The 26573-nt window shown below is 47.3% G+C and overlaps 8 non-coding genes across 8 annotated transcripts; all 8 read right to left on the bottom strand.

The window, feature by feature from the left end:
- Positions 1 to 713: 713 nt before the first annotated feature.
- On the bottom strand, positions 714 to 785 carry trnad-guc (transfer RNA aspartic acid (anticodon GUC)). Its single transcript has one exon. It is a non-coding gene; the product is annotated as a tRNA-Asp (tRNA).
- A 1593-nt stretch (positions 786 to 2378) lies between these two features.
- Positions 2379 to 2450, bottom strand: trnad-guc (transfer RNA aspartic acid (anticodon GUC)). Its single transcript has one exon. It is a non-coding gene; the product is annotated as a tRNA-Asp (tRNA).
- Positions 2451 to 10698: 8248 nt separating this feature from the next.
- On the bottom strand, positions 10699 to 10770 carry trnad-auc (transfer RNA aspartic acid (anticodon AUC)). The gene has a single exon. It is a non-coding gene; the product is annotated as a tRNA-Asp (tRNA).
- Positions 10771 to 12355: 1585 nt separating this feature from the next.
- On the bottom strand, positions 12356 to 12427 carry trnad-guc (transfer RNA aspartic acid (anticodon GUC)). Its single transcript has one exon. It is a non-coding gene; the product is annotated as a tRNA-Asp (tRNA).
- A 6594-nt stretch (positions 12428 to 19021) lies between these two features.
- trnad-guc (transfer RNA aspartic acid (anticodon GUC)) lies at positions 19022 to 19093 on the bottom strand. Its single transcript has one exon. It is a non-coding gene; the product is annotated as a tRNA-Asp (tRNA).
- A 1593-nt stretch (positions 19094 to 20686) lies between these two features.
- trnad-guc (transfer RNA aspartic acid (anticodon GUC)) lies at positions 20687 to 20758 on the bottom strand. Its single transcript has one exon. It is a non-coding gene; the product is annotated as a tRNA-Asp (tRNA).
- A 1595-nt stretch (positions 20759 to 22353) lies between these two features.
- trnad-guc (transfer RNA aspartic acid (anticodon GUC)) lies at positions 22354 to 22425 on the bottom strand. The gene has a single exon. It is a non-coding gene; the product is annotated as a tRNA-Asp (tRNA).
- Positions 22426 to 25683: 3258 nt separating this feature from the next.
- trnad-guc (transfer RNA aspartic acid (anticodon GUC)) lies at positions 25684 to 25755 on the bottom strand. The gene has a single exon. It is a non-coding gene; the product is annotated as a tRNA-Asp (tRNA).
- Between the last annotated feature and the right edge of the window lie 818 nt (positions 25756 to 26573).

Genomic DNA, 26573 nt, shown 5'->3' with positions numbered 1-26573 from the left:
AAGGGAATTAAAAAAAAAATCATGGCCGAGGGCTGATCACTCGAATACGTTGAGTAGCTCTTGCAAAGGGATCGCACAGGCTATGTGTATTGGGCATGTCGCATTCCCAACACTTTCTTCAGTGCCTCTGAGCACCTTGTCTCGTTGCGCTTGTTACTGAGCCATTCGAGGTTATTAACCTTTGCCACCTTTCACTTCTTTCCGTCCAGGTGGCCCTTGCTGAAGTTTGATGGCGTACAAGGTGTGTGACCTTCCTCCTCAGATTGTCTATCTGCCTTGAACAGGTGGTGGTGTGTGGCTGCTAGAGGGATATTTTGCTGTCAGACTATGAACGCAATGGTGTTGCTGCCGCGTGAAAGATGTAATGAAATGTGTTGCGTCGTGGCTTATAAAGCATGTTGGTTGTAGAAAGCGTCGCGGTTTAATGAAGCAATGAAATGTGCCAAGGAAAATGTGTTTAGTGCATTTTGAATGAGCCGCTTTGTGAATGCAAAGAAGAGAAAGTGGCCAGTCTGATGAGTAAAGAGCGGATGTTGTGCGGTGATTGTGATAGGCGGATGTGTGGAACATGTTTGCTGTTGATAGTTTTGATAAAACGGGTGGCGGGCCGCGTACGTGTTGTGGATGAGAGTCTCCATGCGGCAGTGCAATGCGATTTGGAATTCAAAAAGTTTCCCCTAACAGCTCTCGGGTGGCCTCAGCAACGCTCACGCCTCCCCGTCGGGGAATTGAACCCCGGTCCCCCGCGAGACAGGCGGGGATACTCACCACTATACTAACGAGGAAGCACGCAGAAACGCTTTCTACAGTTTGCCGGAGATTGCCAGCCACCATTGGGCTTCATAGATGTTGTGTCAGCTTGGAGGGGGCACGTTTCCATCACCATTTAGGCTTCTACTTTGGAGCCAGGCAGCCGACGCAGTACCACCGCTAAAGCTCTTGACTCAATCAATTCAATTTTATCCCTCATCCCACATCATTGATGTTACATCGCACAGTGATTTGCCTCCTCTCTGTTATGGCATACATTCAACACTTTCATCCAGTTCAGTCCTGTGACAGCTGCAGAGATCTGGACGGCGGATTCGCACTTTTGCGGGCTTGATATTGCACATCATCGGCCACTACAGGCAAGCAGGAAACGCATATGATTTTTTTTTGCTTGTTTGCTTGTTTGTTTCTTTCTTTCTTTACTTGTTTGTTTTTCTCTCTTTTCCTGGCTTTGCAACAGAAGCAAGCACGATATGCAAAATACTTGGAGTTCAATGTTTTGGCCCACGCTGCATTATTCTTTTCCCCTTTCCCGACACCACACTTTAGAAAGAAATCCTTCGCGTGGGTATCGAGAAGGATTGGCACCATGGGCTCGCCGTGGATGACTTCAGGTACACGGTGTGCAAAAGTGCAAGATGGGCGTTGTTCTCTCGTGCTCACAGAAGTTTTGATCTTGGTGTTCCAAACAAGGACTGTTTTGAGCGAGAAAGCTTTTTTGTGGCAGGAGGGAAGGGTTAACCAGAGGACAAGAAGATAAGGTGATTCGCATTCGAAGCAGACGTACAAGGAAAGAAGGATTAGTTTAGGCAGCATGTTGTTGTGTGAGCTGACTGAAAGTCGTGTGCTTTCAGATTGAATGTTAACATTCAAGAGAGAATGGCAGGATGTTGCAAGGGAATTAAAAAAAAAATCATGGCCTAGGGCTGATCACTCGAATACGTTGAGTAGCTCTTGCAAAGGGATCGCACAGGCTATGTGTATTGGGCATGTCGCATTCCCAACACTTTCTTCAGTGCCTCTGAGCACCTTGTCTCGTTGCGCTTGTTACTGAGCCATTCGAGGTTATTAACCTTTGCCACCTTTCACTTCTTTCCGTCCAGGTGGCCCTTGCTGAAGTTTGATGGCGTACAAGGTGTGTGACCTTCCTCCTCAGATTGTCTATCTGCCTTGAACAGGTGGTGGTGTGTGGCTGCTAGAGGGTGATTTTGCTGTCAGACTATTAACGCAATGGTGTTGCTGCCGCGTGAAAGATGTAATGAAATGTGTTGCGTCGTGGCTTATAAAGCATGTTGGTTGTAGAAAGCGTCGCGGTTTAATGAAGCAATGAAATGTGCCAAGGAAAATGTGTTTAGTGCATTTTGAATGAGCCGCTTTGTGAATGCAAAGAAGAGAAAGTGGCCAGTCTGATGAGTAAAGAGCGGATGTTGTGCGGTGATTGTGATAGGCGGATGTGTGGAACATGTTTGCTGTTGATAGTTTTGATAAAACGGGTGGCGGGCCGCGTACGTGTTGTGGATGAGAGTCTCCATGCGGCAGTGCAATGCGATTTGGAATTCAAAAAGTTTCCCTGAACAGCTCTCGGGTGGCCTCAGCAACGCTCACGCCTCCCCGTCGGGGAATTGAACCCCGGTCTCCCGCGAGACAGGCGGGGATACTCACCACTATACTAACGAGGAAGCACGCAGAAACGCTTCCTACAGTTTGCCGGAGATTGCCAGCCACCATTGGGCTTCATAGATGTTGTGTCAGCTTGGAGGGGGCACGTTTCCATCACCATTTAGGCTTCTACTTTGGAGCCAGGCAGCCGACGCAGTACCACCGCTAAAGCTCTTGACTCAATCAATTCAATTTTATCCCTCATCCCACATCATTGATGTTACATCGCACAGTGATTTGCCTCCTCTCTGTTATGGCATACATTCAACACTTTCATCCAGTTCAGTCCTGTGACAGCTGCAGAGATCTGGACGGCGGATTCGCACTTTTGCGGGCTTGATATTGCACATCATCGGCCACTACAGGCAAGCAGGAAACGCATATGATTTTTTTTTGCTTGTTTGCTTGTTTGTTTCTTTCTTTCTTTACTTGTTTGTTTTTCTCTCTTTTCCTGGCTTTGCAACAGAAGCAAGCACGATATGCAAAATACTTGGAGTTCAATGTTTTGGCCCACGCTGCATTATTCTTTTCCCCTTTCCCGACACCACACTTTAGAAAGAAATCCTTCGCGTGGGTATCGAGAAGGATTGGCACCATGGGCTCGCCGTGGATGACGTCAGGTACACGGTGTGCAAAAGTGCAAGATGGGCGTTGTTCTCTCGTGCTCACAGAAGTTTTGATCTTGGTGTTCCAAACAAGGACTGTTTTGAGCGAGAAAGCTTTTTTGTGGCAGGAGGGAAGGGTTAACCAGAGGACAAGAAGATAAGGTGATTCGCATTCGAAGCAGACGTACAAGGAAAGAAGGATTAGTTTAGGCAGCATGTTGTTGTGTGAGCTGACTGAAAGTCGTGTGCTTTCAGATTGAATGTTAACATTCAAGAGAGAATAGCAGGATGCTGCAAGGGAATTAAAAAAAAATCAGGGCCGAGGGCTGATCACTCGAATACGTTGAGTAGCTCTTGCAAAGGGATCGCACAGGCTATGTGTATTGGGCATGTCGCATTCCCAACACTTTCTTCAGTGCCTCTGAGCACCTTGTCTCGTTGCGCTTGTTACTGAGCCATTCGAGGTTATTAACCTTTGCCACCTTTCACTTCTTTCAGTCCAGGTGGCCCTTGCTGAAGTTTGATGGCGTACAAGGTGTGTGAACTTCCTCCTCAGATTGTCTATCTGCCTTGAACAGGTGGTGGTGTGTGGCTGCGAGAGGGTTATTTTGCTGTCAGACTATGAACGCAATGGTGTTGCTGCCGCGTGAAAGATGTAGTGAAATGTGTTGCGTCGTGGCTTATAAAGCATGTTGGTTGTAGAAAGCGTCGCGGTTTAATGAAGCAATGAAATGTGCCAAGGAAAATGTGTTTAGTGCATTTTGAATGAGCCGCTTTGTGAATGCAAAGAAGAGAAAGTGGCCAGTCTGATGAGTAAAGAGCGGATGTTGTGCGGTGATTGTGATAGGCGGATGTGTGGAACAAGTTTGCTGTTGATAGTTTTGATAAAACGGGTGGCGGGCCGCGTACGTGTTGTGGATGAGAGTCTCCATGCGGCAGTGCAAAGCGATTTGGAATTCAAAAAGTTTCCCTGAACAGCTCTCGGGTGGCCTCAGCAACGCTCACGCCTACCCGTCGGGGAATTGAACCCCGGTCGCCCGCGTGACAGGCAGGGATACTCACCACTATACTAACGAGGAAGCACACAGAGACGCTTTCTACAGTTTGCCGGAGATTGCCAGCGACCTTTGGGCTTCATAGATGTTGTGTCAGCTTGGAGGGGGCACGTTTCCATCACCATTTAGGCTTCTACTTTGGAGCCAGGCAGCCGACGCAGTACCACCGCTAAAGCTCTTGACTCAATCAATTCAATTTTATCCCTCATCCCACATCATTGATGTTACATCGCACAGTGATTTGCCTCCTCTCTGTTATGGCATACATTCAACACTTTCATCCAGTTCAGTCCTGTGACAGCTGCAGAGATCTGGACGGCGGATTCGCACTTTTGCGGGCTTGATATTGCACATCATCGGCCACTACAGGCAAGCAGGAAACGCATATGATTTTTTTTTGCTTGTTTGCTTGTTTGTTTCTTTCTTTCTTTACTTGTTTGTTTTTCTCTCTTTTCCTGGCTTTGCAACAGAAGCAAGCACGATATGCAAAATACTTGGAGTTCAATGTTTTGGCCCACGCTGCATTATTCTTTTCCCCTTTCCCGACACCACACTTTAGAAAGAAATCCTTCGCGTGGGTATCGAGAAGGATTGGCACCATGGGCTCGCCGTGGATGACTTCAGGTACACGGTGTGCAAAAGTGCAAGATGGGCGTTGTTCTCTCGTGCTCACAGAAGTTTTGATCTTGGTGTTCCAAACAAGGACTGTTTTGAGCGAGAAAGCTTTTTTGTGGCAGGAGGGAAGGGTTAACCAGAGGACAAGAAGATAAGGTGATTCGCATTCGAAGCAGACGTACAAGGAAAGAAGGATTAGTTTAGGCAGCATGTTGTTGTGTGAGCTGACTGAAAGTCGTGTGCTTTCAGATTGAATGTTAACATTCAAGAGAGAATGGCAGGATGTTGCAAGGGAATTAAAAAAAAAATCATGGCCGAGGGCTGATCACTCGAATACGTTGAGTAGCTCTTGCAAAGGGATCGCACAGGCTATGTGTATTGGGCATGTCGCATTCCCAACACTTTCTTCAGTGCCTCTGAGCACCTTGTCTCGTTGCGCTTGTTACTGAGCCATTCGAGGTTATTAACCTTTGCCACCTTTCACTTCTTTCCGTCCAGGTGGCCCTTGCTGAAGTTTGATGGCGTACAAGGTGTGTGACCTTCCTCCTCAGATTGTCTATCTGCCTTGAACAGGTGGTGGTGTGTGGCTGCTAGAGGGTTATTTTGCTGTCAGACTATGAACGCAATGGTGTTGCTGCCGCGTGAAAGATGTAATGAAATGTGTTGCGTCGTGGCTTATAAAGCATGTTGGTTGTAGAAAGCGTCGCGGTTTAATGAAGCAATGAAATGTGCCAAGGAAAATGTGTTTAGTGCATTTTGAATGAGCCGCTTTGTGAATGCAAAGAAGAGAAAGTGGCCAGTCTGATGAGTAAAGAGCGGATGTTGTGCGGTGATTGTGATAGGCGGATGTGTGGAACATGTTTGCTGTTGATAGTTTTGATAAAACGGGTGGCGGGCCGCGTACGTGTTGTGGATGAGAGTCTCCATGCGGCAGTGCAATGCGATTTGGAATTCAAAAAGTTTCCCTGAACAGCTCTCGGGTGGCCTCAGCAACGCTCACGCCTCCCCGTCGGGGAATAGAACCCCGGTCTCCCGCGAGACAGGCGGGGATACTCACCACTATACTAACGAAGAAGCACGCAGAAACGCTTCCTACAGTTTGCCGGAGATTGCCAGCCACCATTGGGCTTCATAGATGTTGTGTCAGCTTGGAGGGGGCACGTTTCCATCACCATTTAGGCTTCTACTTTGGAGCCAGGCAGCCGACGCAGTACCACCGCTAAAGCCCTTGACTCAATCAATTCAATTTTATCCCTCATCCCACATCATTGATGTTACATCGCACAGTGATTTGCCTCCTCTCTGTTATGGCATACATTCAACACTTTCATCCAGTTCAGTCCTGTGACAGCTGCAGAGATCTGGACGGCGGATTCGCACTTTTGCGGGCTTGATATTGCACATCATCGGCCACTACAGGCAAGCAGGAAACGCATATGATTTTTTTTTGCTTGTTTGCTTGTTTGTTTCTTTCTTTCTTTACTTGTTTGTTTTTCTCTCTTTTCCTGGCTTTGCAACAGAAGCAAGCACGATATGCAAAATACTTGGAGTTCAATGTTTTGGCCCACGCTGCATTATTCTTTTCCCCTTTCCCGACACCACACTTTAGAAAGAAATCCTTCGCGTGGGTATCGAGAAGGATTGGCACCATGGGCTCGCCGTGGATGACTTCAGGTACACGGTGTGCAAAAGTGCAAGATGGGCGTTGTTCTCTCGTGCTCACAGAAGTTTTGATCTTGGTGTTCCAAACAAGGACTGTTTTGAGCGAGAAAGCTTTTTTGTGGCAGGAGGGAAGGGTTAACCAGAGGACAAGAAGATAAGGTGATTCGCATTCGAAGCAGACGTACAAGGAAAGAAGGATTAGTTTAGGCAGCATGTTGTTGTGTGAGCTGACTGAAAGTCGTGTGCTTTCAGATTGAATGTTAACATTCAAGAGAGAATAGCAGGATGCTGCAAGGGAATTAAAAAAAAATCAGGGCCGAGGGCTGATCACTCGAATACGTTGAGTAGCTCTTGCAAAGGGATCGCACAGGCTATGTGTATTGGGCATGTCGCATTCCCAACACTTTCTTCAGTGCCTCTGAGCACCTTGTCTCGTTGCGCTTGTTACTGAGCCATTCGAGGTTATTAACCTTTGCCACCTTTCACTTCTTTCCGTCCAGGTGGCCCTTGCTGAAGTTTGATGGCGTACAAGGTGTGTGAACTTCCTCCTCAGATTGTCTATCTGCCTTGAACAGGTGGTGGTGTGTGGCTGCGAGAGGGTTATTTTGCTGTCAGACTATGAACGCAATGGTGTTGCTGCCGCGTGAAAGATGTAGTGAAATGTGTTGCGTCGTGGCTTATAAAGCATGTTGGTTGTAGAAAGCGTCGCGGTTTAATGAAGCAATGAAATGTGCCAAGGAAAATGTGTTTAGTGCATTTTGAATGAGCCGCTTTGTGAATGCAAAGAAGAGAAAGTGGCCAGTCTGATGAGTAAAGAGCGGATGTTGTGCGGTGATTGTGATAGGCGGATGTGTGGAACAAGTTTGCTGTTGATAGTTTTGATAAAACGGGTGGCGGGCCGCGTACGTGTTGTGGATGAGAGTCTCCATGCGGCAGTGCAAAGCGATTTGGAATTCAAAAAGTTTCCCTGAACAGCTCTCGGGTGGCCTCAGCAACGCTCACGCCTACCCGTCGGGAAATTGAACCCCGGTCGCCCGCGTGACAGGCAGGGATACTCACCACTATACTAACGAGGAAGCACACAGAGACGCTTTCTACAGTTTGCCAGAGATTGCCAGCGACCTTTGGGCTTCATAGATGTTGTGTCAGCTTGGAGGGGGCACGTTTCCATCACCATTTAGGCTTCTACTTTGCAGCCAGGCAGCCGACGCAGTACCACCGCTAAAGCTCTTGACTCAATCAATTCAATTTTATCCCTCATCCCACATCATTGATGTTACATCGCACAGTGATTTGCCTCCTCTCTGTGATGGCATACATTCAACACTTTCATCCAGTTCAGTCCTGTGACAGCTGCAGAGATCTGGACGGCGGATTCGCACTTTTGCGGGCTTGATATTGCACATCATCGGCCACTACAGGCAAGCAGGAAACGCATATGATTTTTTTTTGCTTGTTTGCTTGTTTGTTTCTTTCTTTCTTTACTTGTTTCTTTTTATCTCTTTTCCTGGCTTTGCAACAGAAGCAAGCACAATATGCAAAATACTTGGAGTTCAATGTTTTGGCCCACGCTGCATTATTCTTTTCCCCTTTCCCGACACCACACTTTAGAAAGAAATCCTTCATGTGGGTATCGAGAAGGATTGGCACCATGGGCTCGCCGTGGATGACTTCAGGTACACGGTGTGCAAAAGTGCAAGATGGGCGTTGTTCTATCGTGCTCACAGAAGTTTTGATCTTGGTGTTCCAAACAAGGACTGTTTTGAGCGAGCAAGCTTTTTTGTGGCAGGAGGGAAGGGTTAACCAGAGGACAAGAAGATAAGGTGATTCGCATTCGAAGCAGACGTACAAGGAAAGAAGGATTAGTTTAGGCAGCATGTTGTTGTGTGAGCTGACTGAAAGTCGTGTGCTTTCAGATTGAATGTTAACATTCAGGAGAGAATGGCAGGATGCTGCAAGGGAATTAAAAAAAAATCAGGGCCGAGGGCTGATCACTCGAATACGTTGAGTAGCTCTTGCAAAGGGATCGCACAGGCTATGTGTATTGGGCATGTCGCATTCCCAACACTTTCTTCAGTGCCTCTGAGCACCTTGTCTCGTTGCGCTTGTTACTGAGCCATTCGAGGTTATTAACCTTTGCCACCTTTCACTTCTTTCCGTCCAGGTGGCCCTTGCTGAAGTTTGATGGCGTACAAGGTGTGTGACCTTCCTCCTCAGATTGTCTATCTGCCTTGAACAGGTGGTGGTGTGTGGCTGCTAGAGGGTTATTTTGCTGTCAGACTATGAACGCAATGGTGTTGCTGCCGCGTGAAAGATGTAGTGAAATGTGTTGCGTCGTGGCTTATAAAGCATGTTGGTTGTAGAAAGCGTCGCGGTTTAATGAAGCAATGAAATGTGCCAAGGAAAATGTGTTTAGTGCAATTTGAATGAGCCGCTTTGTGAATGCAAAGAAGAGAAAGTGGCCAGTCTGATGAGTAAAGAGCGGATGTTGTGCGGTGATTGTGATAGGCGGATGTGTGGAACATGTTTGCTGTTGATAGTTTTGATAAAACGGGTGGCGGGCCGCGTACGTGTTGTGGATGAGAGTCTCCATGCGGCAGTGCAATGCGATTTGGAATTCAAAAAGTTTTCCCTTCCCGCTCTGGGTGGCCTCAGCAACACTCACGCTTCCCCGTCGGGGAATTGAACAGCGGTCTCCCGCGTGAGAGACGGGACACTCACCACTATACTAACGAGGAAGCACACGGAAACGCTTTCTACAGTTTGCCAGAGATTTCCAGCTACCTTTGGGCTTCATAGATGTTGTGTCAGCTTGGAGGGGGGCACGTTTCCATCACCATTTAGGCTTCTACTTTGGAGCCAGGCAGCCGACGCAGTACCACCGCTAAAGCTCTTGACTCAATCAATTCAATTTTATCCCTCATCCCACATCATTGATGTTACATTGCACAGTGATTTGCCTCCTCTCTGTGATGGCAGACATTCAACACTTTCATCCAGTTCAGTCCTGTGACAGCTGCAGAGATCTGGACGGCGGATTCGCACTTTTGCGGGCTTGATATTGCACATCATCGGCCACTACAGGCAAGCAGGAAACGCATATGATTTTTTTTGCTTGTTTGTTTGTTTGTTTCTTTCTTTCTTTACTTGTTTGTTTTTCTCTCTTTTCCTGGCTTTGCAACAGAAGCAAGCACGATATACAAAATATTTGGAGTTCAATGTTTTGGCCCACGCTGCATTATTCTTTTCCCCTTTCCCGACACCACACTTTAGAAAGAAATCCTTCATGTGGGTATCGAGAAGGATTGGCACCATGGGCTCGCCGTGGATGACTTCAGGTACACGGTGTGCAAAAGTGCAAGATGGGCGTTGTTCTCTCGTGCTCACAGAAGTTTTGATCTTGGTGTTCCAAACAAGGACTGTTTTGAGCGAGAAAGCTTTTTTGTGGCAGGAGGGAAGGGTTAACCAGAGGACAAGAAGATAAGGTGATATGCATTCGAAGCAGACGTACAAGGAAAGAAGGATTAGTTTAGGCAGCATGTTGCTGTGTGAGCTGACTGAAAGTCGTGTGCTTTCAGATTGAATGTTAACATTCAAGAGAGAATGGCAGGATGCTGCAAGGGAATTTAAAAAAAAATCAGGGCCGAGGGCTGATCACTCGAATACGTTGAGTAGCTCTTGCAAAGGGATCGCACAGGCTATGTGTATTGGGCATGTAGCATTCCAAACACTTTCTTCAGTGCCTCTGAGCACCTTGTCTCGTTGCGCTTGTTACTGAGCCATTCGAGGTTATTAACCTTTGCCACCTTTCACTTCTTTCCGTCCAGGTGGCCCTTGCTGAAATTTGATGGCGTACAAGGTGTGTGACCTTCCTCCTCAGATTGTCTATCTGCCTTGAACAGGTGGTGGTGTGTGGCTGCTAGAGGGTTATTTTGCTGTCAGACTATGAACGCAATGGTGTTGCTGCCGCGTGAATGATGTAATGAAAAGTATTGCGTCGTGGCTTATAAAGCATGTTGGTTGTCGAAAGCGCCGCGGTTTAATGAAGCAATGAAATGTGCCAAGGAAAATGTGTTTAGTGCATTTTGAATGAGCCGCTTTGTGAATGCAAAGAAGAGAAAGTGGCCAGTCTGATGAGTCAAGAGCGGATGTTGTGCGGTGATTGTGATAGGCGTATGTGTGGAACATGTTTGCTGTTGATAGTTTTGATAAAACGGGTGGCGGGCCGCGTACGTGTTGTGGATGAGAGTCGCCATGCGGCAGTGCAAAGCGATTTGGAATTCAAAAAGTTTCCTCTAACAGCTTTCGGGTGGCCTGAGCAACGCTCACACCTCCCCGTCGGGGAATTGAACCCCGGTCTCCCGCGTGATAGGCGAGGATACTCACCACTATACTAACGAGGAAGGGCACAGAAACGTTTCCGACAGTTTGCCAGAGATTGCCAGCCACCTTTGGGCTTCAGAGATGTTGTGTCAGCTTGGAGGTGGCACGTTTCCATCACCATTTAGGCTTCTACTTTGGAGCCAGGCAGCCGACGCAGTACCACCGCTAAAGCTCTTGACTCAATCAATTCAATTTTATCCGTCATCCCACATCATTGATGTTACATCGCACAGTGATTTGCCTCCTCTCTGTGATGGCATACATTCAACACTTTCATCCAGTTCAGTCCTGTGACAGCTGCAGAGATCTGGACGGCGGATTCGCACTTTTGCGGGCTTGATATTGCACATCATCGGCCACTACAGGCAAGCAGCAAACGCATATGGTTTTTTTTTTGCTTGTTTGTTTCTTTCTTTCTTTACTTGTTTGTTTTTCTCTCTTTTCCTGGCTTTGCAACAGAAGCAAGCACGATATGCAAAATACTTGGAGTTCAATGTTTTGGCCCACGCTGCATTATTCTTTTCCCCTTTCCCGACACCACACTTTAGAAAGAAATCCTTCGTGTGGGTATCGAGAAGGATTGGCACCATGGGCTCGCCGTGGATGACTTCAGGTACTCGGTGTGCAAAAGTGCAAGATGGGCGTTGTTCTCTCGTGCTCACAGAAGTTTTGATCTTGGTGTTCCAAACAAGGACTGTTTTGAGCGAGAAAGCTTTTTTGTGGCAGGAGGGAAGGGTTAACCAGAGGACAAGAAGATAAGGTGATTCGCATTCGAAGCAGACGTACAAGGAAAGAAGGATTAGTTTAGGCAGCATGTTGTTGTGTGAGCTGACTGAAAGTCGTGTGCTTTCAGATTGAATGTTAACATGCAAGAGAGAATGGCAGGATGCTGCAAGGGAATTAAAGAAAAATCAGGGCCGAGGGCTGATCACTCGAATACGCTGAGTAGCTCTTGCAAAGGAATCGCACAGGCTATGTGTATTGGGCATGTAGCATTCCCAACACTTTCTTCAGTGCCTCTGAGCACCTTGTCTCGTTGCGCTTGTTACTGAGCCATTCGAGGTTATTAACCTTTGCCACCTTTCACTTCTTTCCGTCCAGGTGGCCCTTACTGAAGTTTGATGGCCTACAAGGTGTGTGACCTTCCTTCTCAGATTGTCTATCTGCCTTGTACAGGTGGTGGTGTGTGGCTGCTAGAGGGCTATTTTGCTGTCAGACTATGAACGCAATGGTGTTGCTGCCGCGTGAAAGATGTAGTGAAATGTGTTGCGTCGTGGCTTATAAAGCATGTTGGTTGGAGAAAGCGTCGCGGTTTAATGAAGCAATGAAATGTGCCAAGGAAAATGTCTTTAGTGCATTTTGAATGAGCCGCTTTGAGAATGCAAAGAAGAGAAAGTGGCCAGTCTGATGAGTAAAGAGCGGATGTTGTGCGGTGATTGTGATAGGCGGATGTGTGGAACATGTTTGCTGTTGATAGTTTTGATAAAACTGGTGGCAGGCCGCGTACGTGTTGTGGATGAGAGTCTCCATGCGGCAGTGCAAAGCGATTTGGAATTCAAGAAGTTTCCCCTAACAGCTCTCAGGTGGCATCAGCAACGCTCACGCCTCCCCGTCGGGGAATTGAACCCCGGTCTCCCGCGTGACAGGCGGGGATACTCACCACTATACTAACGAGGAAGCACACAGAAAGGATTCCGACAGTTTGCCAGAGATTGCCAGCCACCTTTGGGCTTCAGAGATGTTGTGTCAGCTTGGAGGGGGCACGTTTCCATCACCATTTAGGCTTCTACTTTGGAGCCAGGAAGCCGACGCAGTACCACCGCTATAGCTCTTGACTCAATCAATTCAATTTTATCCCTCATCCCACATCATTGATGTTACATCGCACAGTGATTTGCCTCCTCTCTGTGATGGCATACATTCAACACTTTCATCCAGTTCAGTCCTGTGACAGCTGCGGAGATCTGGACGGCGGATTCGCACTTTTGCGGGCTTGATATTGCACATCATCGGCCACTACAGGCAAGCAGGAAACGCATATGGTTTTTTTTTTGCTTGTTTGCTTGTCTGTTTCTTTCTTTCTTTACTTGTTTGTTTTTCTCTCTTTTCCTGGCTTTGCAACAGAAGCAAGCACGATATGCAAAATACTTGGAGTTCAATGTTTTGGCCCACGCTGCATTATTCTTTTCCCCTTTCCCGACACCACACTTTAGAAAGAAATCCTTCGTGTGGGTATCGAGAAGGATTGGCACCATGGGCTCGCCGTGGATGACTTCAGGTACACGGTGTGCAAAAGTGCAAGATGGGCGTTGTTCTCTCGTGCTCACAGAAGTTTTGATCTTGGTGTTCCAAACAAGGACTGTTTTGAGCGAGAAAGCTTTTTTGTGGTAGGAGGGAAGGGTTAACCAGAGGACAAGAAGATAAGGTGATTCGCATTCGAAGCAGACGTACAAGGAAAGAAGGATTAGTTTAGGCAGCATGTTGTTGTGTGAGCTGACTGAAAGTCGTGTGCTTTCAGATTGAATGTTAACATTCAAGAGAGAATGGCAGGATGCTGCAAGGGAATTTAAAAAAAAATCAGGGCCGAGGGCTGATCACTCGAATACGTTGAGTAGCTCTTGCAAAGGGATCGCACAGGCTATGTGTATTGGGCATGTAGCATTCCCAACACTTTCTTCAGTGCCTCTGAGCACCTTGTCTCTTTGCGCTTGTTACTGAGCCATTCGAGGTTATTAACCTTTGCCACCTTTCACTTCTTTCCGTCCAGGTGGCCCTTGCTGAGGTTTGATGGCGTACAAGGTGTGTGACCTTCCTCCTCAGATTGTCTATCTGCCTTGAACAGGTGGTGGTGTGTGGCTGCTAGAGGGCTATTTTGCTGTCAGACTATGAACGCAATGGTGTTGCTGCCGCGTGAAAGATGTAGTGAAATGTGTTGCGTCGTGGCTTATAAATCATGTTGGTTGTAGAAAGCGTCGCGGTTTAATGAAGCAATGAAATGTGCCAAGGAAAATGTATTTAGTGCATTTTGAATGAGCCGCTTTGTGAATGCAAAGAAAAGAAAGTGACCAGTCTGATGAGTAAAGAGCGGATGTTGTGCGGTGATTGTGATAGGCGGATGTGTGGAACATGTTTGCTGTTGATAGTTTTGATAAAACGGGTGGCGGGCCGCGTACGTGTTGTGGATGAGAGTCTCCATGCGGCAGTGCAAAGCGATTTGGAATTCAAAAAGTTTCCCCTAACAGCTCTCGGGTGACCTCAGCAAGGCTCACGCCTCCCCGTCGGTGAATTGAACCCCGCTTTCTCGAATGACAGGCGGGGACACTCACCACTATACTAACGAGGAAGCACACAGAAAATTTTCCTACAGTTTGCCAGAGATTGCCAGCCACCTTTGGCCTTCAGAGATGTTGTGTCAGCTTGGAGGGGGCACGTTTCCATCACCATTTAGGCTTCTACTTTGGAGCCAGGCAGCCGACGCAGTACCACCGCTAAAGCTCTTGACTCAATCAATTCAATTTTATCCCTCATCCCACATCATTGATGTTACATCGCACAGTGATTTGCCTCCTCTCTGTGATGGCATACATTCAACACTTTCATCCAGTTCAGTCCTGTGACAGCTGCAGAGATCTGGACGGCGGATTCGCACTTTTGCGGGCTTGATATTGCACATCATCGGCCACTACAGGCAAGCAGGAAACGCATATGGTTTTTTTTTTTGCTTGTTTGCTTGTTTGTTTCTTTCTTTCTTTACTTGTTTGTTTTTCTCTCTTTTCCTGGCTTTGCAACAGAAGCAAGCACGATATGCAAAATACTTGGAGTTCAATGTTTTGGCCCACGCTGCATTATTCTTTTCCCCTTTCCCGACACCACACTTTAGAAAGAAATCCTTCGTGTGGGTATCGAGAAGGATTGGCACCATGGGCTCGCCGTGGATGACTTCAGGTACACGGTGTGCAAAAGTGCAAGGTGGGCGTTGTTCTCTCGTGCTCACAGAAGTTTTGATCTTGGTGTTCCAAACAAGGACTGTTTTGAGCGAGAAATCTTTTTTGTGGCAGGAGGGAAGGGTTAACCAGAGGACAAGAAGATAAGGTGATTCGCATTCGAAGCAGACGTACAAGGAAAGAAGGATTAGTTTAGGCAGCATGTTGTTGTGTGAGCTGACTGAAAGTCGTGTGCTTTCAGATTGAATGTTAACATTCAAGAGAGAATGGCAGGATGCTGCAAGGGAATTAAAAAAAAAATCAGGGCCGAGGGCTGATCACTCGAATACGTTGAGTAGCTCTTGCAAAGGGATCGCACAGGCTATGTGTATTGGGCATGTAGCATTCCCAACACTTTCTTCAGTGCCTCTGAGCACCTTGTCTCGTTGCGCCTGTTACTGAGCCATTCGAGGTTATTAACCTTTGCCACCTTTCACTTCTTTCCGTCCAGGTGGCCCTAGCTGAAGTTTGATGGCGTACAAGGTGTGTGACCTTCCTCCTCAGATTGTCTATCTGCCTTGAACAGGTGGTGGTGTGTGGCTGCTAGAGGGTCATTTTGCTGTCAGACTATGAACGCAATGGTGTTGCTGCCGCGTGAAAGATGTAGTGAAATGTGTTGCGTCGTGGCTTATAAAGCATGTTTGTTGTAGAAAGCGTCGCGGTTTAATGAAGCAATGAAATGTGCCAAGGAAAATGTGTTTAGTGCATTTTGAATGAGCCGCTTTGAGAATGCAAAGAAGAGAAAGTGGCCAGTCTGATGAGTAAAGAGCGGATGTTGTGCGGTGATTGTGATAGGCGGATGTGTGGAACATGTTTGCTGTTGATAGTTTTGATAAAACGGGTGGCGGGCCGCGTACGTGTTGTGGATGAGAGTCTCCATGCGGCAGTGCAAAGCGATTTGGAATTCAAAAAGTTTCCCCTGACCGCTCTCGGGTGGCCTCAGCAAGGCTCACGCCTCCCCGTCGGTCAATTAAACCCCAGTCTCCTGCGTGACAGGCGGGGACACTCACCACTATACTAACGAGGAAGCACACAGAAAGGCTTCCTACAGTTTGCCAGAGATTGCCAGCCACCTTTGGGCTTCAGAGATGTTGTGTCAGCTTGGAGGGGGCACGTTTCCATCACCATTTAGGCTTCTACTTTGGAGCCAGGCAGCCGACGCAGTACCACCGCTAAAGCTCTTGACTCAATCAATTCAATTTTATCCCTCATCCCACATCATTGATGTTACATCGCACAGTGATTTGCCTCCTCTCTGTGATGGCATACATTCAACACTTTCATCCAGTTCGGTCCTGTGACAGCTGCAGAGATCTGGACGGCGGATTCGCACTTTTGCGGGCTTGATATTGCACATCATCGGCCACTGCAGGCAAGCAGGAAACGCATATGGTTTTTTTTTTGCTTGTTTGCTTGTTTCTTTCTTTCTTTCTTTACTTGTTTGTTTTTCTCTCTTTTCCTGGCTTTGCAACAGAAGCAAGCACGATATGCAAAATACTTGGAGTTCAATGTTTTGGCCCACGCTGCATTATTCTTTTCCCCTTTCCCGACACCACACTTTAGAAAGAAATCCTTCGTGTGGGTATCGAGAAGGATTGGCACCATGGGCTCGCCGTGGATGACTTCAGGTACACGGTGTGCAAAAGTGCAAGATGGGCTTTGTTCTCTCGTGCTCACAGAAGTTTTGATCTTGGTGTTCCAAACAAGGACTGTTTTGAGCGAGAAAGCTTTTTTGTGGCAGGAGGGAAGGGTTAACCAGAGGACAAGAAGATAAGGTGATTCGCATTCGAAGCAGACGTACAAGGAAAGAAGGATTAGTTTAGGCAGCATGTTGTTGTGTGAGCTGACTGAAAGTCGTGTGCTTTCAGATTGAATGTTAACATTCAAGAGAGAATGGCAGGATGCTGCAAGGGAATTAAAAAAAAAATCAAGGCCGAGGGCTGAGCACTCGAATACGTTGAGTAGCTCTTGCAAAGGGATCGCACAGGCTATGTGTATTGGGCATGTAGCATTCCCAACACTTTCTTCAGTGCCTCTGAGCACCTTGTCTCGTTGCGCTTGTTACTGAGCCATTCGAGGTTATTAACCTTTGCCACCTTTCACTTCTTTCCGTCCAGGTGGCCCTTACTGAAGTTTGATGGCGTACAAGGTGTGTGACCTTCCTCCTCAGATTGTCTATCTGCCTTGAACAGGTGGTGGTGTGTGGCTGCTAGAGGGCTATTTTGCTGTCAGACTATGAACGCAATGGTGTTGCTGCCGCGTGAAAGATGTAGTGAAATGTGTTGCGTCGTGGCTTATAAAGCATGTTGGTTGGAGAAAGCGTCGCGGTTTAATGAAGCAATGAAATGTGCCAAGGAAAATGTGTTTAGTGCATTTTGAAGGAGCCGCTTTGTGAATGCAAAGAAGAGAAAGTGGCCAGTCTGATGAGTAAAGAGCGGATGTTGTGCGGTGATTGTGATAGGCGGATGTGTGGAACATGTTTGCTGTTGATAGTTTTGATAAAACGGGTGGCGGGCCGCGTACGTGTTGTGGATGAGAGTCTCCATGCGGCAGTGCAAAGCGATTTGGAATTCAAAATGTTTCCCTGAACAGCTCTCGGGTGACCTCAGCAAGGCTCACGCCTCACCGTCGGTGAATTGAACCCCGCTCTCCCGAATGACAGGCGGGGACACTCACCACTATACAAACGAGGAAGCACACAGAAAATCTTCCTACAGTTTGCCAGATTGCCAGCCACCTTTGGGCTTCAGAGATGTTGTGTCAGCTTGGAGGGGGCACGTTTCCATCACCATTTAGGCTTCTACTTTGGAGCCAGGCAGCCGTCGCAGTACCACCGCTAAAGCTCTTGACTCAATCAATTCAATTTTATCCCTCATCCCACATCATTGATGTTACATCGCACAGTGATTTGCCTCCTCCCTGTGATGGCATACATTCTACACTTTCATCCAGTTCAGTCCTGTGACAGCTGCAGAGATCTGGACGGCGGATTCGCACTTTTGCGGGCTTGATATTGCACATCATCGGCCACTACAGGCAAGCAGGAAACGCATATGGTTTTTTTTTTTTGCTTGTTTGCTTGTTTGTGTCTTTCTTTCTTTACTTGTTTGTTTTTCTCTCTTTTCCTGGCTTTGCAACAGAAGCAAGCACGATATGCAAAATACTTGGAGTTCAATGTTTTGGCCCACGCTGCATTATTCTTTTCCCCTTTCCCGACACCACACTTTAGAAAGAAATCCTTCGTGTGGGTATCGAGAAGGTTTGGCACCATGGGCTCGCCGTGTATGACTTCAGGTACACGGTGTGCAAAAGTGCAAGGTGGGCGTTGTTCTCTCGTGCTCACAGAAGTTTTGATCTTGGTGTTCCAAACAAGGACTGTTTTGAGCGAGAAAGCTTTTTTGTGGCAGGAGGGAAGGGTTAACCAGAGGACAAGAAGATAAGGTGATTCGCATTCGAAGCAGACGTACAAGGAAAGAAGGATTAGTTTAGGCAGCATGTTGTTGTGTGAGCTGACTGAAAGTCGTGTGCTTTCAGATTGAATGTTAGCATTCAAGAGAGAATGGCAGGATGCTGCAAGGGAATTAAAAAAAAAAATCAGGGCCGAGGGCTGATCACTCGAATACGTTGAGTAGCTCTTGCAAAGGGATCGCACAGGCTATGTGTATTGGGCATGTAGCATTCCCAACACTTTCTTCAGTGCCTCTGAGCACCTTGTCTCATTGCGCTTGTTACTGAGCCATTCGAGGTTATTAACCTTTGCCACCTTTCACTTCTTTCCGTCCAGGTGGCCCTTGCTGAAGTTTGAAGGCGTACAAGGTGTGTGACCTTCCTCCTCAGATTGTCTATCTGCCTTGAACAGGTGGTGGTGTGTGGCTGCTAGAGGGTCATTTTGCTGTCAGACTATGAACGCAATGGTGTTGCTGCCGCGTGAAAGATGTAGTGAAATGTGTTGCGTCGTGGCTTAAAAAGCATGTTGGTTGTAGAAAGCGTCGCGGTTTAATGAAGCAATGAAATGTGCCAAGGAAAATGTGTTTAGTGCATTTTGAATGAGCCGCTTTGAGAATGCAAAGAAGAGAAAGTGGCCAGTCTGATGAGTAAAGAGCGGATGTTGTGCGGTGATTGTGATAGGCGGATGTGTGGAACATGTTTGCTGTTGATAGTTTTGATAAAACGGGTGGCGGGCCGCGTACGTGTTGTGGATGAGAGTCTCCATGCGGCAGTGCAAAGCGATTTGGAATTCAAAAAGTTTCCCCTGACAGCTCTCGGGTGGCCGCAGCAACGCTCACGCCTCCCCGTCGGGGAATTGAACCCCGGTCTCCCGCGTGACAGGCGGGGATACTCGCCACTATACTAACGAGGAAGCACACAGAAAGGCTTCCGACAGTTTGCCAGAGATTGCCAGCCACCATTGGGCTTCAGAGATGTTGTGTCAGCTTGGAGGGGGCACGTTTCCATCACCATTTAGGCTTCTACTTTGGAGCCAGGCAGCCGACGCAGTACCACCGCTAAAGCTCTTGACTCAATCAATTCAATTTTATCCCTCATCCCACATCATTGATGTTACATCGCACAGTGATTTTCCTCCTATCTGTGATGGCATACATTCAACACTTTCATCCAGTTCAGTCCTGTGACAGCTGCAGAGATCTGGACGGCGGATTCGCACTTTTGCGGGCTTGATATTGCACATCATCGGCCACGACAGGCAAACAGGAAACGCATATGATTTTTTTTCTGCTTGTTTATTTGTTTGTTTCTTTCTTTCTTTACTTGTTTGTTTTTCTCTCTTTTCCTGGCTTTGCAACAGAAGCAAGCACGATATGCAAAATACTTGGAGTTCAATGTTTTGGCCCACGCTGCATTATTCTTTTCCCCTTTCCCGACACCACACTTTAGAAAGAAATCCTTCGTGTGGGTATCGAGAAGGATTGGCACCATGGGCTCGCCGTGGATGTCTTCAGGTACACGGTGTGCAAAAGTGCAAGATGGGCGTTGTTCTATCATGCTCACAGAAGGTTTGATCTTGGTGTTCCAAACAAGGACTGTTTTGAGCGAGCAAGCTTTTTTGTGGCAGGAGGGAAGGGTTAACCAGAGGACAAGAAGATAAGGTGATTCGCATTCGAAGCAGACGTACAAGGCAAGAAGGATTAGTTCAGGCAGCATGTTGTTGTGTGAGCTGACTGAAAGTCGTGTGCTTTCAGACTGAATGTTCACATTCAAGAGAGAATGGCAGGATGCTGCAAGGGAATTTAAAAAAAATCAGGGCCGAGGGCTGATCACTCGAATACGTTGAGTAGCTCTTGCAAAGGGATCGCACAGGCTATGTGTATTGGGCATGTAGCATTCCCAACACTTTCTTCAGTGCCTCTGAGCACCTTGTCTCGTTGCGCTTGTTACTGAGCCATTCGAGGTTATTAACCTTTGCCACCTTTCACTTCTTTCCGTCCAGGTGGCCCTTACTGAAGTTTGATGGCGTACAAGGTGTGTGACCTTCCTCCTCAGATTGTCTATCTGCCTTGAACAGGTGGTGGTGTGTGACTGCTAGAGGGTCATTTTGCTGTCAGACTATGAACGCAATGGTGTTGCTGCCGCGTGAAAGATGTAGTGAAATGTGTTGCGTCGTGGCTTATAAAGCATGTTGGTTGTAGAAAGTGTCACGGTTTAATGAAGCAATGAAATGTGCCAAGGAAAATGTGTTTGGTGCATTTTGAATGAGCCGCTTTGAGAATGCAAAGAAGAGAAAGTGGCCAGTCTGATGAGTAAAGAGCAGATGTTGTGCGGTGATTGTGATAGGCGGATGTGTGGAACATGTTTGCTGTTGATAGTTTTGATAAAATGGGTGGCGGGCCGCGTACGTGTTGTGGATGAGAGTCTCCATGCAGCAGTGCAAAGCGATTTGGAATTCAAAACGTTTCCCCTAACAGCTCTCGGGTGGCCTCAGCAACACTCACGCCTCCCCGTCGGGGAATTGAACCCCAGTCTCCCGCGTGACAGGCGGGGATACTCACCACTATACTAACGAGGAAGCACACAGAAATGCTTCCGACAGTTTGCCAGAGATTGCCAGCCACCATTGGGCTTCAGAGATGTTGTGTCAGCTTGGAGGGGGCACGTTTCCATCACCATTTAGGCTTCTACTTTGGAGCCAGGCAGCCGACGCAGTACCACCGCTAAAGCTCTTGACTCAATCAATTCAATTTTATCCCTCATCCCACATCATTGATGTTACATCGCACAGTGATTTTCCTCCTCTCTGTGATGGCATACATTCAACACTTTCATCCAGTTCAGTCCTGTGACAGCTGCAGAGATCTGGACGGCGGATTCGCACTTTTGCGGGCTTGATATTGCACATCATCGGCCACTACAGGCAAACAGGAAATGCATATGATTTTTTTTTTTGCTTGTTTGTTTGTTTCTTTCTTTCTTTCTTTACTTGTTTGTTTTTCCCTCTTTTCCTGGCTTTGCAACAGAAGCAAGCACGATATGAAAAATACTTGGAGTTCAATGTTTTGGCCCACGCTGCATTATTCTTTTCCCCTTTCCCGACACCACACTTTAGAAAGAAGTCCTTCGTGTGGGTATCGAGAAGGATTGGCACCATGGGCTCGCCGTGGATGTCTTCAGGTACACGGTGTGCAAAAGTGCAAGATGGGCGTTGTTCTATCATGCTCACAGAAGGTTTGATCTTGGTGTTCCAAGCAAGGACTGTTTTGAGCGAGAAAGCTTTTTTGTGGCAGGAGGGAAGGGTTAACCAGAGGACAAGAAGATAAGGTGATTCGCATTCGAAGCAGACGTACAAGGCAAGAAGGAGTAGTTTAGGCAGCATGTTGTTGTGTGAGCTGACTGAAAGTCGTGTGCTTTCAGACTGAATGTTCACATTCAAGAGAGAATGGCAGGATGCTGCAAGGGAATTAAAAAAAAAATCAGGGCCGAGGGCTGATCACTCGAATACGTTGAGTAGCTCTTGCAAAGGGATCGCACAGGCTATGTGTATTGGGCATGTAGCATTCCCAACACTTTCTTCAGTGCCTCTGAGCACCTTGTCTCGTTGCGCTTGTTACTGAGCCATTCGAGGTTATTAACCTTTGCCACCTTTCACTTCTTTCCGTCCAGGTGGCCCTTACTGAAGTTTGATGGCGTACAAGGTGTGTGGCCTTCCTCCTCAGATTGTCTATCTGCCTTGAACAGGTGGTGGTGTGTGGCTGCTAGAGGGTCATTTTGCTGTCAGACTATGAACGCAATGGTGTTGCTGCCGCGTGAAAGATGCAGTGAAATGTGTTGCGTCGTGGCTTATAAAGCATGTTGGTTGTCGAAAGCGTCGCGGTTTAATGAAGCAATGAAATGTGCCAAGGAAAATGTGTTTAGTGCATTTTGAATGAGCCGCTTTGAGAATGCAAAGGTTAGAAAGTGGCCAGTCTGATGAGTAAAGAGCGGATGTTGTGCGGTGATTGTGATAGGCGGATGTGTGGAACATGTTTGCTGTTGATAGTTTTGATAAAACGGGTGGCGGGCCGCGTACGTGTTGTGGGTGAGAGTCTCCATGCGGCAGTGCAAAGCGATTTGGAATTCAAAAAGTTTCCCCTAACAGCTCTCGGGTGGCCTCAGCAGCGCTCACGCCTCCCCGTCGGGGAATTGAACCCCGGTCTCCCGCGTGACAAGCGGGGATACTCACCACTATACTAACGAGGAAGCACACAGAAAGGATTCCGACAGTTTGCCAGAGATTGCCAGCCACCATTGGGCTTCAGAGATGTTGTGTCAGCTTGGAGGGGGCACGTTTCCATCACCATTTAGGCTTCTACTTTGGAGCCAGGCAGCCGACGCAGTACCACCGCAAAAGCTCTGGACTCAATCAATTCAATTTTATCCCTCATCCCACATCATTGATGTTACATCGCACAGTGATTTTCCTCCTCTCTTTGATGGCATACATTCAACACTTTCATCCAGTTCAGTCCTGTGACAGCTGCAGAGATCTGGACGGCGGATTCGCACTTTTGCGGGCTTGATATTGCACATCATCGGCCACTACAGGCAAACAGGAAATGCATATGATTTTTTTTTTGCTTGTTTGTTTGTTTCTTTCTTTCTTTCTTTACTTGTTTGTTTTTCTCTCTTTTCCTGGCTTTGCAACAGAAGCAAGCACGATATGCAAAATACTTGGAGTTCAATGTTTTGGCCCACGCTGCATTATTCTTTTCCCCTTTCCCGACACCACACTTTAGAAAGAAATCCTTCGTGTGGGTATCGAGAAGGATTGGCACCATGGGCTCGCCGTGGATGTCTTCAGGTACACGGTGTGCAAAAGTGCAAGATGGGCGTTGTTCTATCATGCTCACAGAAGGTTTGATCTTGGTGTTCCAAACAAGGACTGTTTTGAGCGAGCAAGCTTTTTTGTGGCAGGAGGGAAGGGTTAACCAGAGGACAAGAAGATAAGGTGATTCGCATTCGAAGCAGACGTACAAGGCAAGAAGGATTAGTTTAGGCAGCATGTTGTTGTGTGAGCTGACTGAAAGTCGTGTCCTTTCAGACTGAATGTTCACATTCAAGAGAGAATGGCAGGATGCTGCAAGGGAATTAAAAAAAAATCAGGGCCGAGGGCTGATCACTCGAATACGTTGAGTAGCTCTTGCAAAGGGATCGCACAGGCTATGTGTATTGGGCATGTAGCATTCCCAACACTTTCTTCAGTGCCTCTGAGCACCTTGTCTCGTTGCGCTTGTTACTGAGCCATTCGAGGTTATTAACCTTTGCCACCTTTCACTTCTTTCCGTCCAGGTGGCCCTTACTGAAGTTTGATGGCGTACAAGGTGTGTGACCTTCCTCCTCAGATTGTCTATCTGCCTTGAACAGGTGGTGGTGTGTGACTGCTAGAGGGTCATTTTGCTGTCAGACTATGAACGCAATGGTGTTGCTGCCGCGTGAAAGATGTAGTGAAATGTGTTGCGTCGTGGCTTATAAAGCATGTTGGTTGTAGAAAGCATCGCGGTTTAATGAAGCAATGAAATGTGCCAAGGAAAATGTGTTTAGTGCATTTTGAATGAGCCGCTTTGAGAATGCAAAGAAGAGAAAGTGGCCAGTCTGATGAGTAAAGAGCGGATGTTGTGCGGTGATTGTGATAGGCGGATGTGTGGAACATGTTTGCTGTTGATAGTTTTGATAAAATGGGTGGCGGGCCGCGTACGTGTTGTGGATGAGAGTCTCCATGCGGCAGTGCAAAGCGATTTGGAATTCAAAACGTTTCACCTAACAGCTCTCGGGTGGCCTCAGCAACGCTCACGCCTCCCCGTCGGCGAATTGAACCCCAGTCTCCCTCGTGACAGGCGGGGATACTCACAACTATACTAACGAGGAAGCACACAGAAAAACTTCCGACAGTTTGCCAGAGATTGCCAGCCACCATTGGGCTTCAGAGATGTTGTGTCAGCTTGGAGGGGGCACGTTTCCATCACCATTTAGGCTTCTACTTTGGAGCCAGGCAGCCGACGCAGTACCACCGCTAAAGCTCTTGACTCAATCAATTCAATTTTATCCCTCATCCCACATCATTGATGTTACATCGCACAGTGATTTTCCTCCTCTCTGTGATGGCATACATTCAACACTTTCATCCAGTTCAGTCCTGTGACAGCTGCAGAGATCTGGACGGCGGATTCGCACTTTTGCGGGCTTGATATTGCACATCATCGGCCACTACAGGCAAACAGGAAATGCATATGATTTTTTTTTTGCTTGTTTGTTTGTTTGTTTCTTTCTTTCTTTACTTGTTTGTTTTTCTCTCTTTTCCTGGCTTTGCAACAGAAGCAAGCACGATATGAAAAATACTTGGAGTTCAATGTTTTGGCCCACGCTGCATTATTCTTTTCCCCTTTCCCGACACCACACTTTAGAAAGAAATCCTTCGTGTGGGTATCGAGAAGGATTGGCACCATGGGCTCGCCGTGGATGTCTTCAGGTACACGGTGTGCAAAAGTGCAAGATGGGCGTTGTTCTATCATGCTCACAGAAGGTTTGATCTTGGTGTTCCAAACAAGGACTGTTTTGAGCGAGCAAGCTTTTTTGTGGCAGGAGGGAAGGGTTAACCAGAGGACAAGAAGATAAGGTGATTCGCATTCGAAGCAGACGTACAAGGCAAGAAGGATTAGTTTAGGCAGCATGTTGTTGTGTGAGCTGACTGAAAGTCGTGTGCTTTCAGACTGAATGTTCACATTCAAGAGAGAATGGCAGGATGCTGCAAGGGAATTAAAAAAAAATCAGGGCCGAGGGCTGATCACTCGAATACGTTGAGTAGCTCTTGCAAAGGGATCGCACAGGATATGTGTATTGGGCATGTAGCATTCCCAACACTTTCTTCAGTGCCTCTGAGCACCTTGTCTCGTTGCGCTTGTTACTGAGCCATTCGAGGTTATTAACCTTTGCCACCTTTCACTTCTTTCCGTCCAGGTGGCCCTTACTGAAGTTTGATGGCGTACAAGGTGTGTGACCTTCCTCCTCAGATTGTCTATCTGCCTTGAACAGGTGGTGGTGTGTGACTGCTAGAGGGTCATTTTGCTGTCAGACTATGAACGCAATGGTGTTGCTGCCGCGTGAAAGAGGTAGTGAAATGTGTTGCGTCGTGGCTTATAAAGCATGTTGGTTGTAGAAAGTGTCGCGGTTTAATGAAGCAATGAAATGTGCCAAGGAAAATGTGTTTAGTGCATTTTGAATGAGCCGCTTTGAGAATGCAAAGAAGAGAAAGTGGCCAGTCTGATGAGTAAAGAGCAGATGTTGTGCGGTGATTGTGATAGGCGCATGTGTGGAACATGTTTGCTGTTGATAGTTTTGATAAAATGGGTGGCGGGCCGCGTACGTGTTGTGGATGAGAGTCTCCATGCGGCAGTGCAAAGCGATTTGGAATTCAAAACGTTTCCCCTAACAGCTCTCGGGTGGCCTCAGCAACACTCACGCCTCCCCGTCGGGGAATTGAACCCCAGTCTCCCGCGTGACAGGCGGGGATACTCACCACTATACTAACGAGGAAGCACACAGAAATGCTTCCGACAGTTTGCCAGAGATTGCCAGCCACCATTGGGCTTCAGAGATGTTGGGTCAGCTTGGAGGGGGCACGTTTCCATCACCATTTAGGCTTCTACTTTGGAGCCAGGCAGCCGACGCAGTACCACCGCTAAAGCTCTTGACTCAATCAATTCAATTTTATCCCTCATCCCACATCATTGATGTTACATCGCACAGTGATTTTCCTCCTCTCTGTGATGGCATACATTCAACACTTTCATCCAGTTCAGTCCTGTGACAGCTGCAGAGATCTGGACGGCGGATTCGCACTTTTGCGGGCTTGATATTGCACATCATCGGCCACTACAGGCAAACAGGAAATGCATATGATTTTTTTTTTTGCTTGTTTGTTTGTTTCTTTCTTTCTTTCTTTACTTGTTTGTTTTTCTCTCTTTTCCTGGCTTTTCAACAGAAGCAAGCACGATATGAAAAATACTTGGAGTTCAATGTTTTGGCCCACGCTGCATTATTCTTTTCCCCTTTCCCGACACCACACTTTAGAAAGAAGTCCTTCGTGTGGGTATCGAGAAGGATTGGCACCATGGGCTCGCCGTGGATGTCTTCAGGTACACGGTGTGCAAAAGTGCAAGATGGGCGTTGTTCTATCATGCTCACAGAAGGTTTGATCTTGGTGTTCCAAACAAGGACTGTTTTGAGCGAGCAAGCTTTTTTGTGGCAGGAGGGAAGGGTTAACCAGAGGACAAGAAGATAAGGTGATTCGCATTCGAAGCAGACGTACAAGGCAAGAAGGATTAGTTTAGGCAGCATGTTGTTGTGTGAGC

The sequence above is a fragment of the Heterodontus francisci genome, chromosome 34, assembly GCF_036365525.1.
Source record: "Heterodontus francisci isolate sHetFra1 chromosome 34, sHetFra1.hap1, whole genome shotgun sequence".
Taxonomy (NCBI): Eukaryota; Metazoa; Chordata; class Chondrichthyes; order Heterodontiformes; family Heterodontidae; genus Heterodontus; species Heterodontus francisci.
This window is presented reverse-complemented; position numbering and strand designations above follow the sequence as displayed.